We start from the raw sequence: 12760 nt of genomic DNA, 5'->3' as shown, positions 1-12760 counted from the left end.
GAATTCAGTCAGATTTTTTCCATGGGAAAAAGGGGACTCTTTGACATAATAGTGACCAAAACCATTGCTGGCGTGTTATATGTGATAATCAGATTGCTCCCCTAGCTCCTATATCCTGTCTTATAAAATGAAATATAAGGCACACTAAATCTTTATTTTAGAAAAGACCAAAGATCAGTTAGCATAACACAAGTGAGGGCTTTAAAACTGATAATATAAAGTAGTTTGATTTTATATACTATGACTGTGGATCTAGGCAACATTCCTTTATTTAAAAATAGCCTAAGATATGTATATAACACACAATATTTTTAGTCCATTCAAATTGCACTATTTGATTGCATTTAATATAATCACAATTTTTACAGCCAACACCACAGTGAATTTTAGAATGGTTTTGTGGTCAGGAAAAGACTGTATCCCATAACTATCATCCTCTAACTCCCCCAAAAAAGACCCTTCCACCAACTCTAGGGACTTACTATTTTACTTTTTGCATTTACAAATTACTCTAGCTACAAATGTCATGTGACTAGAATCATGCAATATTAGGTACTTTGAAACTTTTTGGAAATTTTCCTCTAGCTAGCCTAACGTTGCTAATCTTTGACCACACTGTAGCATGTGTCAATGGTACATTTTTGTAAATTACAAATAATATTCCATTTTATGGGCATTTTATATTTTGTTTATCCATTACCTGTTCAGTGGGAATCTGTGCTGTTTCTATTTCAGAGTTCTTATAAATACTAATATGAATGTTAAAGTCTTATGTAGACATATATTTTATTTCTCTTGGTTATATATGCCTATGATTAAACCTGCTGGGTCATAAGGTAATTCAATTTTTAACCTTTTGGGAAATTGCCAGATTATTCTTCCAAACAGCTATGCTGTTTTTTCATGTCGCCCACAGGAAACATTAACATTTTTCAATTTTTCTAGATTCATACATATTTTTGTATATGAGTGTTTTGACTGTGTGTGCATATGTGCATGATGTGAATTTCTGATGCCCACAGAGTTCCAAGAGTGAATTAGATCCCCTGGAACTGGAGCTACAGATGATGGTGATTAGCCACTTGGTTGCTAGAAAACAAACTCAGATATTTGGCAAAAATCATCAAGTGTTCTTAAGTGGTGAGCCATCTCTCCAGTTCCATAGCATTCTTACTAAGCCTGAATACCCAGGAACAGAAAGGAAGCCCAGCTGAACCCCAATAAATCAGCTAGAGCATGTGTTCTTTTGACTGTGTCCATGTGTATTAATTCTGAGATTTCTTATGACTTAGGCAGTGAGCAATCAGGAGCACAGCTCTTCTAGTATAATGAATTCCACTTTCAGATTTTTTAAGTATTAGTATTTGATGGGAGGCAGTCGATCTGGGGACTAAACCTAGGGCCTCACTACTGTGGTTACTGTATTTCATGCCATCCACCTGTTTATGCTGCCTTTATCCTAAATATTATGAAGGAGAATTTGGTGGTGGTCATTATCATAATGCTTGATACTATCAAAACCTCGTGCACAACAGTTCAAAGCCAGGACAGAGGCATTCATGTATTAGATTCAGCCTTCAAAATCTACTTACGGAAAACACAGAAATGGCATTCAATTAGTTTACAGGATCACGGTCAAATAACTTATATAATCTTAGACTTCATATTCAGAAAGGGATTTGAGGATCCGGTGCTAGAACAAATGTATCAAGAACTAGACCTGAAATTATATGAAGTGGCTACATTGTTGAGAAATACTTGATGAGTATTTCTGTTTCAGGAGAACAGAGCTGCCCTGGCAAGCACACCACTCACTTGGATCATCTAGTTGGAAAATTGTTCCCCTCCCCCATGCTCATGTACCAGCACTAGCAATTGTTCGTGGGGATAATATATGGGAAAATTATTAGAAGACTCCAAAGAAGTCTTTCATAGCAAAAACCTTCTCTTATTTTAGAAAAGATCGATGTGTTGTTCATATTTGCTCTCTGTGAGTATCTCAGAGCCATGGGTATTGCCTGGTTTAGGTCAAAGTTTATTATCATAATTTCATAAACTCCATACAGCTTTGTGCTGTATCTCTTCCTCGTGTGCCTTCACTCCCCTACCATGCTGAAGTTCCTCAGGTGCAATACTTTGTCTTCTCTTTTTGTGACAACTATGTAATGAATGATATATATAAAGAGAGAACTTTGTAAACTTCCCTAGATGAAAAAAATCAGTAAACTCAAGGGGATCACAACTTACTTAAAACACATAATTGTTTTATTTGGCACCAAGGGCAACACCCCTGCCCAACTGAGAATGTCTAATGGACAAGAATATCAAAACACCTTTCCGACCCATAAAGAAATTGACATCTTATGTAAGTTGGATTTTTTTTTAAGATGCACAAGCCAGGGATAACAGCATATGGCTGTAATCTCAGCCCTCAGAAGTCAAAAGGAGCCATATCGAAAGTTCGAAACCAGTCTGGCCTTCATAGTAACTTCTAGGCCAGTCATAGTAGCACAGTAAGGCCCCATTTCATCGTATTAAGAGCTGGAGATATGACTCAGTAATAGAGTGTTTGTCCAGAATGTTCATACTCTAGGTGTGATTCCCAACACGTCAGAATTTTTAAAAAGGAAACAAGAAAATCATAGATGTCCTTCTCATAATATATTAACTTAGTATGAAGCACTCCATTAAGCAACTCCCTAGTATTCACAGAAATCTGTGGTCTGTGGTAAGGTGTCACCAAAACCAACCCTGTCATTCTCCTGACCCACTTCAGAAGCCATCTCTGCACTTTTTTATGAATCTCATCCCACTTTATCAAGTCTATGGATGTGAAGTCTTGACTTCACACCCTACACATATTTTCTAACACACATAATGTTCTCTGATTTTTTTTTTGAAGTAATATTGGTGGAGGGGTTAGGGAGACAGCTTTACCACATACCAGACTCTTTCCATGTCCCACTTCTTTAGGACACATATTGCATACAGTTCTCTTTTCATTCTTCATCAGCAAACAAATTTGGGTAATCTATTGAAATAGAATCTTGGAAGACATGGATATATCATATTCAAGTCAAATCTCAGTTCATCTTCATGAAATCAATGCTTGCCAAATTTTCCTCCTTCCCTTCTGCTCTTGTCTGTTCCGTTCTCTGATTCAACCCCCCTTTTTAATATGTATCACTCTCTCAGCCATACCTTCACCAAGTGTTCTGTGTGACATCCCCTGGGTGCTGATGCTGTCATACTTCAGGCAGACTCCTGCGGTCTTCTGTCCTGTTTTACTTTCTGAGTCTCTGGAAATGAGAGCACTTGGGAGCATAGCAATACAGTTGCTTTCTTGATCTACTGCTCAAAGACATCCAAGATTACGAACTGTGCCACTGTGATACTTGCTGCTGGTGTAGGACACCTTCAGTAATTGAAGACTATCAGGTTTTAATGCATATAGGCCTTCGGGTGAATTATCTCCATGGTGGACAGTATGTGGGCATACCCAGAGTATCAGAGAAAATCCAATACTGGCACTGATCAGAATCCAGAAACATGAACAAAATGAGAAAATTTACAAGTGTATATTTTATGCCTCACCTTATAATAATAAGCTTTCTTTAAAATTGTTCATATTTATGCCACTCTTGGGATTAATGATTCATATTTAGAACATTGGCCGTTTCAAATTAATTTTGTAAAGATTGCTGAACTGGGAGAAGTAACCTGCTGTATGATCTTCTCCTAAGGACTTTTAAGAAACACAGAGGAATAATACATACAGATAGATGTACGCTTCATGAGCCACTAGTAACTGGAGTAAACTACTGCTTGATATATGATATATGAGATAATTAATTAATGTCTCCATTTATCTGCCTCCATAACTTCTTACTCACTGGCATTTATGTCCTATAATAGGAGGCAAAAAATAAATGAAACACAATGTAAATAAACTAACTTTGTGACACTTTGCATTGTGGCACCACTGCAATATATTTAATAATACTCATGCCTAATGCTGTAATGTTGCTCCAGTGTGCTTTGCATAAATTAAAAGAAAATTTTCATCCCAATGCAAAGGCAAACTGGTAACCTTGAAGAGATCCTACACAGAGTGGAAAACCTTCTACTAACTATTAACATTCTATCGGCTCTTTCAAGACATTGTATGAGTTAACAAAACACCAAACACCATGATCGTTAAATACACAAATACAAAGCTGAGATCTTTTTTTACCATAGGAGGTGTGAGATTTTTCTTACCTTTAAGCAGGGGCAAACAAAGAGAGAGAATACAAAAGTAATCTTGTTTTCATGAATGATACAACAGTAAAAGCAAAGGAGCATTTAACCATACTCTTTCCCTTAGTGAAAGTCTGACTCTCTTCTCCCCTATCTCATCTTAATTCACCACAGGTCAAACTCTGCAAGTCAGAGCCTTCATTTCCAATCATTTCCTAACCAGAACATAAGCTCCTTTTTAAAAACTGGATCATAGCTTAATAATCCTGTTGAAATCTGGGCCTGGGAACATTTGATCTGCCCTTAGACTCGAGGAACAAGGTATCATCAGCCCTCTCTGATATCATCTGCAGCCAGACACAGCACTAGTGTACACGCACAGCACAAGTGACACGCATATCACATGCATCAAAGGGAAAGCAATCTGTAAGGCAATAAGACACTCTCACATCCCAGCATGGGTGCTGGCCCTGAGCTGCAGTTCCAGTAATTGACATAGTTGCCCAATGCTACAAAACAAACTCAGAAACTATTCTCATTAGACATCCCCCTGCTTTGTGACTCTGTTATTGTAAAACCCGAACACTGAACCCCATACCAGCGTGGCTCTGGTTTTAATTAGTTCTGATGGCATTGGGCTGCAAGCCAAGGGAAAAAATGAACTTCCTGAGACTGAAGCTCGAAGCTCAGTATGTTCCTTCCTTCTTAGAGAGATTGTTTTCACGTTTTATGAAAAGGACTACTGACAGAAATAATATAAGATTTTACTGCTTTTGATTTTTTTTTCAGGCCTATAAAGTACAGCCAAAAGTCAGATTTATACAGTTACAATGCCATTATTCCGTCTTTTGTGTGACCTACTTGACTTGTCTTTTGATTAAAGACATCCTACCCGATTAAAATTTTTTTAATGGAGAAAACGCAGGCTTCTGTTAAAATTTTAAGACCGTGAATGTTTTAGTGTTTCCACTAAATTAATTTGGTGATATATTCGTACTAGCTGGGTCACTGGTGGCAAAATGTTCAAACTGAGATAGTAGTAAGGTCACCTTCCAAAAACAAGGAGTCAAAGAGCAAATGGAACATTATACAGTTAAAGAATATTTTACGAAAGCAGAGAGTCTGGTCAAGGAGAGGAGGAATGCCCACTGATAATTTATCTATGTAAGAACTTTTGGATAGCCTGCAGATAGGAGACATTTCTCCACTTCTGAATCTCCTACCCAGCGTGGAAAACAAACTTTTGTGCTTCCAGATTCCTTGTCATAATTTGTCATAGTACATGACTCAGCGCCTATGCGTCAGACATATCCATCGTATCTGCTGTTCAGAAGACAGAGAAATGAAAGGAAAGATAGCACGTGGAACTCATTCTGGCCAGAATGGCTCCAAAATAATGAGCATTCAGAGCAGAGGAGGCCAAGCTCCTCACAAGCATTCCATCGGTGTCAGCAGCACCGTGTGCAAAGCTGTGTGCATAGGTGACTAGCCTGGAATCTCTACTGAATCAGCACAATGACAGGGATGAAGACTTTGCCTGCATGGATACTGTTGGTGGTGACTTACATAAGTATGGCCCATATATACTCGTGTGTTGAATGCTTGGCCCATAGGGAGTGACACTATTAGCAGGTATGGCCTTTTGGAGGACGCATGGCCTTGTTCAGGGAAGTGTGTCACTGTGGAGACCGGCTTTGAGGTCTCATGTCCTCAAGCTACTCCCATTAGGGCACACAGTCTCCTTCTGCTGCCTGAGGATTAACATGTAGAATTCTTAGCTCTAGTCCCATGTATGCTTGCTCACTGTCATGTTTCCTACCATGATCTAAACATCTGAAACTTTAAGCAAGCTCCAATGAAATGTTTTCCTTTATAGGAGTTGCTGTGGTCTTGGTGTCTCATCACAGCAGGAAACCCTAAACTAAGACAGTGTTTAAATATGAACTTCTGACTCTTAGGATGTGCACTGAGGATGCCAATCATTTTTTCCTGGTCTTTTGATTGCAAGCTTAATTTGTTTATTAGATACAAAAAATGAAGATAATTTTGCTTTAGTAATCAACTTTATAGACACGCTCCCATTTCTTGTCGATTTAAATTTAGCTGTATAACATTTTATGTACTTTCACCTTGGAATTACTTCCCGACTTACTTTAGCTATTGTAAATTTGGCTACTGGCAAACAGGAGCTCTGATAAAACCATTAGACTCAACTCCATGTTTTAAGTAAAAGAGACAGCAAAAGAAATTTGAGGAATACACATGGAAGGTCCCATGGCTCCAGCTGCACATGTAGCAGAGGATGGCCTTATCTGGCACAAATAAGAGGGGAGGCCCTTGGTCCTATGAACTCTTGATGCCCCACCACAGGGGAATCCTAGGTTGGTGAGGTGGGAGTGGGTGAATAGATGGGAGAGCACCCCCATAGAAGCAGAGGGAGAAGGTGGGATAGGGGGTTTGTGGAGGGGATACTGGGAAGGGGGATAACATTGGAAATGTAAATAAATAAAATAACCAACAGAGTTATTAAGAACAGAGTTTGGGGAAGTAGTAAAGAAAATATTGGAAATCTGAGCATCCTTCCTACTTAAGAGGTGTGTAAACCTGAGACAATGTCGTGGCTCCTCTGTGCATGAGTCTGCTTTTGTTGTTGTTGCTGTTGTTGTTTCTGGTTTGTTTGTTTTGTTTTAATTTCCATCTGAGAAATGAGCATTATTGGGCTGCAGATATTCCCCAGTGATACAGGACTCCCCTTCCATATATGAGACTCAGCTTTGATCCCAGTACCACACACACTCACATAAGAAGAGTGCATTAGGATCCATACCTTGTTCAGTCTGGGAAGAGAAGAGTAAACCACAAATGCAATCATAATGATAACCACCACCATGAACCAGAACGAGGGTTTCTTTCTGGCTTTCTCTTTCTTCTTAATTAAACCACAGTTCATGTCTATAATACATTGTCTTACTCCCTTTGGGCAGATAGGAACACCTTTTTGGCTTGCTGATTGTCCCTTATGTCAATTGATGTATGTTTGTACATGGGAAAGCTGGTTGTACACATTCCTTGATTTCCTTCTTTGGAGTCACCTACATTCTTTAGACTAAAGCTTCATCACCTTGTCTCCTACAATCCTATGCAATGTTCCCAGTGCACAGCTCTGTAACACACTGTAACTTATAGTTAGAATATTCACACTCAGTGCTGTGACTATATTGTGAAGACACAGATTCAGATATTTCCTGATAGCTTTTACATCTTTGTTGAATTAAATTAAAAGTACTGAAGTAATTATTTTTACATATGCTGGGTGTGGTGATCCAACACTCCTGAGGCAGAAGCAGGAAGATTTCTATGAGTTTGAGACCAAACTGCTCTATAGAGCAATTTCTAGGGCCACTAGATCTTCATAGTAAGACACTGACTCAAAAATATTTCTGTGTATACTTCCTTCTTTTATAGCTATTTATTTCCCTTCAATTACTGGATTGATTTTTAAAGAACCTATCATCTTTAGCATTCACCCAACCCTAGCAAGTTTTCATGAAGGGAAACTCTTTCTTTGTAGCTATTGCTGGCCAACCTTCTAATTGCGTTTTACATAATCTTTACAACAGGTTCTAAAGTATTTTCACTATAGCATATGGTTTAGGCCAGTTGTTACTGTTTTCTCCCCCAAATACATCTGGGCAGTGGTATAAAGGGTGAGCCCTTGCTGCAAGCCTTGCATCCACTAAAGGAATTCAAGCATTTAAAGGGATCCCCACGTTTTCATTTCACATCTCCTTCCAAAGAAGAAAGAGTAAGAAAATGCTGCCTCATTTTCTCCAGGAGCATCAGTGACAATATCTTCTATAGTAGGTTTGTCCTACATGGGCTGGAACCTAGACCTCCCTGCACATATGTAGCAGATGTCCAGCTTGGTCTTCATGTGGGTCCTGAACAACTGGAACTGGAGCTATCCTCAAAGCTGTTGCCTGGATGTGGGACATGTTCTTACAGCTGGGCTGTGTTGTCTGGCCTCAGTGGGATGGGAAGTGACTTGAAGTACCAGGGTGAGGGGATACACAAGGGAGAGGAGAAGGGGTCATGGGAGAAGGATTGTGGGGGTTGTGGGATGGCCAGGAGGAGAGCAGTGAGTGGAATGTAAAGTGAATAAGTAAAAAAATTAAATCAATTTTTTTGAAAAGGCTAAGCTTATGTTTGGGCAGTGGAGAATGAAAGGTGGGACTGGAGGTTTGAGAGAGAGGGTTGCAGGTAGAGAGAGAGAGAGGAAGAGGAGGAAGACAAAAGAAGAGAAAGCTGCCATGGGCCAGAACTGCATGGCTAGGAGAAAGAGCAAGCAACAAGGGACCTCTGGCTGTGGAATAAGTTAGTATAGCCCTAGATCTGCTGAATCTAGGCATAAACTTGTAAATAAAATATCTGGATTGTGTGTCTTTTACACAGGCTTATTAGGGTTGAAAATTCGTACTACATCTTCCCTTGCTCTGTCATTTACTCTCCTTGGCTTTTTGATTATTGTTGAATTTTAGTCCCTCTTACTCTGTTTCTTTCTGATGCCTACCAGTTTATCATGAAAGTGAAATAAATGTTTTAAAATATTCCCCTTATCTTTTTTTTATTAACTTGAGTATTTCTTATATACATTTCGAGTGTTATTCCCTTTCCCGGTATCCGGGCAAACATCCCCCTCCCCCCTCCCCTTCCTTATGGGTGTTCCCCTCCCAACCCTCCCCCCATTGCCTCCCTCCCCCCACCAGTCTAGTTCACTGGGGGCTCAGTCTTAGCAGGACCCAGGGCTTCCCCTTCCACTGGTGCTCTTACTAGGATATTCATTGCTACCTATGAGGTCAGAGTCCAGGGTCAGTCCATGTATAGTCTTTAGGTAGTGGCTTAGTCCCTGGAAGCTCTGGTTGCTTAGCATTGTTGTACATATGGGGTCTCGAGCCCCTTCAAGCTCTTCCAGTTCTTTCTCTGATTCCTTCGACGGGGGTCCTATTCTCAGTTCAGTGGTTTGCTGCTGGCATTCGCCTCTGTGTTTGCTGTATTCTGGCTGTGTCTCTCAGGAGCGATCTACATCCGGCTCCTGTCGGTCTGCACTTCTTTGCTTCATCCATCTTGTCTAATTGGGTGGCTGTATATGTATGGGCCACATGTGGGGCAGGCTCTGAATGGGTGTTCCTTCATTCTCTGTTTTAATCTTTTGAGGTTCTAATATAGTCACATTATTTCCCTGTTCCCTTCCATCTCTCCAAACCTCTCATATACTCCTCCTAGGAATTTTTTTTTAAATGAATATGAAAACACTGTCTTCAAACATACCAAAAAAGGTCATAGGATCTTCTTACAGATGGTTGTGAGCCACCATGTGGTTGCTAGGAATGGAACTCAGGACCTCTAGAAGAGTAGCCAGTGCTCTTAACCTCTAAGGCCTCTCTTCACCACTCCTTTGGGAAAATTTTAAAGCTGAGAAAGTAAAGTGTTTCCCTCTGTCCTTTGTACAACAGCTATTCCTGGGTCACCGTGGTCTGCAACAGAATGCTCTGTGTGCTCTACTGACTTGATGCACCTCTTTACACCCCAGTGAAGTTTAGCCTCTTAGAAAAGGTTTAAAAATGTTTACACGGGGGTTGGGGGATTTAGCTCAGTGGTAGAGCGCTTGCCTAGGAAGCGCAAGGCCCTGGGTTCGGTCCCCAGCTCCGGAAAAAAAAAGAACCAAAAAAAAAAATGTTTACACACTGAGCCTCAAGACAATGCATACTTTCCAGCCATATTTAGCTTTGAATTGGTTCCATAAGTAACTTCACTAGTGCGAGGAAACATCACATCATTATTTTCCTTTGAAAGTGTTTCATTATATATTATATCCTTAATGTGGTTAATCTTGTAAAAGGTCTTAAGATTGCTGGTATGAATGTAACATGTCAACCACAACTTTCCCAGTGTATGACATTTGTTAAGTTTCTGCTCAGTGCTAGTGACTTCTTCAAGCCAGAGACACCTGTGAGAATTTGGTGGGAGTTAGACTGTTTCTATGGAAATGCATTAAGTGTATACATACATACACAGAAATATAGCCTAAATATCTTGGGTATAGACCTTCTGGAGTTTCTCTATGAGATCTCTACATGATAATCCCAGTTTAAAAATCCTGGCAACAACCATAGGACTGGTTGACATAAATTCATGAAGGCATGCCTTTAATCTCAGCACTTGGGCAGAGGCAGATGGATCTCTGTGATTTAGTGGCCAGCCTGGTATACATAGTGAGCCCCAGGATAACCAAAGATACTTAATGAGTTCATGAAGCCATCCTCATTCCTTGAAGTAATAATAATGCCTAATCATGTGTCCTATCAAAATGATATAGAGAAAATTCACCTGGAGGTATGAGCCTATTTGAAGTGAAAAAAAAATATGTTCCTTATTTCAGAACATCAAAAAAAATTACCCATTTATTGTATATAATGCTATTCCTATTATGGCACTGTACACAATAAAACATATTTTGTAAAAGTTTTGATCTTATTTGGACTGAGCTTTTCAACTTCATGCAATGGGATAGTAAATGTAAAATGCAGTGTCTGCTTTTGCATTTGTCAAGAATGTGTATTTATAGTACAGTTCACAAATGAAATATGAAATTTCCATAGTAACAACACATTTACCTATAATATTCCTTCTGTCTTAAAGGAAAGGTTTAAATAAGTGTTACACATAATCTGCAAATTAAATCAAATGCTAGGCGAGTGTTCAACTGCTGACGTATATCCCCAGACAAGATAAAATAATTCTATCTATACATATGCTATAATCCTAAAAAGTCTTTCGTTTCATAGATTGTTATTGTCAGATTATCATGAGTGCCTCCCTAAAGCTACCTAAAACATAGCAAGTTTCATATGTCTCAAAACACTCAGACAGAGGGGAACATTATATTCCTGTTTTGTTCTGGGACAGGGTTTCATATAGGACAGGCTAGCCTCGAACTAGCTCTATCATGAGGATTTCCTGATCCTTCTGCTTCTACTGTCTGAGCGTGCTGTAACTGGGGTGAGCTACCACACCTGGTATAGTGAGAAAAATTATTTTAAGTGATGAATATTTGCACATTTTTATACTGGCCAATTTTCACACTCTCTCCTTGCTTAGTTACCAGAGCAACAAGCTTCTGGTGACAAGATAATAACATTGTCATGTGAAGTAACTGGGCATGTCACAGCTCCACTTCTTCCCATGTGACACTTGGTATGTTGTTGCTGGATGCCCTTTTTGAAAAAAATCCGTCAGCATGGTCTAAGCAATTGCTTGTATACAGAGTGATCTTAAATAGAAATGTATAACTCTTTTATTTAAAATCGGTGTGTACCATCAATCCTTCAGAGTTGGTGTGTACCATCAATCCTTCAGAGTGGCTGCATCACTCTAACCAGGCTTGAGTTCTTCAGTTTAGTTGAGGAAAATAAGCATATCCTCTCCAATCTATGTTTTTCCCATCATTTACCACAAGTCAAGTCTTCCTGGTCACTTACCTTGTAAACCCAGCTCTGTATTTTCCACACACTGGACTCAGTTCTTGACTCAGTACATCTGCCTCTCTGCCAAGGGTGCTCTTCACTCCCCACATCCCTTCAGGTTGTGCTAATGTTACCTTTTTAGTCTGGTCTTCTATGTGACTTTCCTCTGTAACCTATTAACTATTTAAGATTTTGTATGGATATCACAGCTTTACTTAGGCCATGGAAACAAACAAAAATAATTTATATACCCTGAAGTCAAGAACTGATGCATCAAAGGACATGAGATTCAGTGTAACACTACTGAGCAATGAAAATAAGTAAATTTCTCACACATACACACACTACATGCAGATACACATGCACATACATGGATAAACACACATGCACATACATGCATACACACAAACGTACAGACACATGCATGCATACACAAACATACAAACATGCATACACATGCATATACATTTGTACACACACATACACCCAATGTTTTAAATCATGATAACTCTGAAACTGTATTATATACTATACTATCATTATATAGTACTTTTCATACATTATTAAAATAGGCTCTCTAGTTCCTACCCCAACAGGCTGTAAATTCTGTCATGGCATGTTATGCAGCAGAGGGCTAAAGGCACAACAGTTATGAGCACTGGCTGCTACTTCATAGGACCTAAGATCAGTTCTGAGCACTCAGATCAGACAACTCACAACCATCTCTAGTCCAGCTCTAGGGAAGCCAATATTGCTGGTCTCCATGGGCACTTAACTCATATACATGCACCTACACAGACACATATACACAAATAAAAATGAAACTTAAAATGTATAGCAATAGACGCTGAAAAAATCAATCAGCATGTAAAGACATTTGGTGCCAGATCTATAAACCTACATGGTGGGGTGTGAGAACTGACTCCTGCAAGCTCTCCTTTGACCCACACATGACTGGGAACATGTATTTGCCATCAAACGCAAATAAATGCACGCAT

This window comes from Rattus norvegicus, chromosome 9, assembly GCF_036323735.1.
Source record: "Rattus norvegicus strain BN/NHsdMcwi chromosome 9, GRCr8, whole genome shotgun sequence".
NCBI lineage: Eukaryota > Metazoa > Chordata > Mammalia > Rodentia > Muridae > Rattus > Rattus norvegicus.
This window is presented reverse-complemented; position numbering follows the sequence as displayed.